The following is a 1,767-nucleotide window of genomic DNA, read 5'->3' on the forward strand; positions in this document are numbered from 1 at the left end:
TCTCCTGATGCAGCTTTGGCCACCTTCATTATTTTAACATAAGAGAATATAATTGTGATACACATAATTAAAAAGTAAAATTGACTTATAGCTGATCTAAGATGACCCTGCCAACTGTGAAAGATGAACATTTCCACAGAGCATATTCTGGCCTGAGTATAGAAGCTGTGGGTTGCTGATGCAAAGAAGGCAGAGAGAATAACAATGCAGGGTACAGAGCTGAGGCCGTGAATGATGAGCACAAAGCGCAGAGAGCTGCGTGTGGAGCACAGCTCTGTGTGCCGCAGGGGCATGCAAATGGCCACGTAGCGCTCCAGGGTCATTGCCGTCAGAGCAACTGGTGTGACAAATGTGTACACAGACAAAACAATATATATAATAACACACAACCACATTTGTATTGTAAACCGAAAATAGCTTAAAATGAGCAGGGTATCAGTCATGAGCAAAAACAGACTGTCAGATAGCAGTGTAACAGCAAAAAAGATATAGCGCATGGTAGTGTAGAAGGATTCCTTCATGAAAAAAGTTGTGATCAGCCAAAAGTTGACGCAAAGAAAAACTGCCACGAAAACCTGAACTAAAATGACCCGATCATTGATCTTGTACTTTGAGGATTCACCGTCAGTCAGAGAGTTATTGGCTGCCATATATTTCTCAAATATACAACGGTTTTAAACACTGCCACAATTTGTTTAGCTCTAAAGACAAGTCCAAAATCTCAAACTCATCAATGACTAAACTGTGATATAAAGTTCAAATAATGCCAATTTAAACAACCTGTTGGAATGTTAAATGGTTAACACAAACAAAATACACATCAGTATAATATCACATGCAACAGACAAACATCAATAGGTCAAAGGACAGACATTCCAGAGATCACCAAACCATCCCTGCAGTAATGTGGCATTGTGGCACACAGCTGGGAGTAAAATCGAAACGTCTTCTGCTGAGCTCTCTGCAGCTCTCTGACAGAGGACTGTGTATAAAGAATTTATAGGGGCAACTATAACACAAAGGGGAATACCAAATCCAACCTTGCACACCACAATGTCGTAAAAAACACACCTCACAGGCGATAGTAACTATAGTTACTCACTTGACTGCATGTGATTAAAACTACTCATAACCAATGTTGGGTAGTAACTCATTACAAGTAATTATATTACATTAATAATATTACTTTACCCAGAAAATAGTAGTGTAACTAATTAATGTAATAATAATACAGTTATCCCCCCCCTGTCTACTGATCAGAAATCCAACAATCCAATAACATCCTTTTATTTATTTTTGTAATTGTGGAAGAAACTTGTTTGGAAGATGGAAAAATATTCTCATTACTTAGATTTTAACAAACAAAACTGGATTTTAGACTTTGGATTTTGGACTAGTGTGAGTCTGAATTTTGGGGAGAAAGGGCACAATTACCAAAATAGCAGAAAATAAATATAACAGTATAACTAGTAGTGCAACTAATAACTGCTGGCAGGGAGTAATAAATAAAGTGATAATATTACTTTTAAACGAGTAATGTAGTAATTTTTTTTGAGTAGCCCAACACTGCTCAATCCTCATCCTTTTGCACACGTCAGGTTTGTAGGTTTAAGTATGAAGGCAAATTTTAGGGCCCGGCTTATGTGTTATACAACCAAATGCAAAAATGTTAATAAATGTCCCAAATGGACATCTTGATGGAAATATGTGGTTCTCTAGCTGCTAAATCCTCCACTATGTTAGCTAGATGCTAGGGCTTTTCCTTTT

The 1,767-nt window shown here is 37.4% G+C and overlaps 1 pseudogene; it reads right to left on the reverse strand.

Moving 5' to 3' along the window:
- The window catches only part of LOC118341369, a 902-nt pseudogene extending 252 nt beyond the window's left edge, over positions 1 to 650 (reverse strand).
- Positions 651 to 1,767: the final 1,117 nt, after the last annotated feature.

Source organism: Morone saxatilis, unplaced genomic scaffold (genome assembly GCF_004916995.1).
Source record: "Morone saxatilis isolate NCDOM2014 unplaced genomic scaffold, NCSU_SB_2.0 Contig8, whole genome shotgun sequence".
NCBI classification, from domain to species: domain Eukaryota; kingdom Metazoa; phylum Chordata; class Actinopteri; family Moronidae; genus Morone; species Morone saxatilis.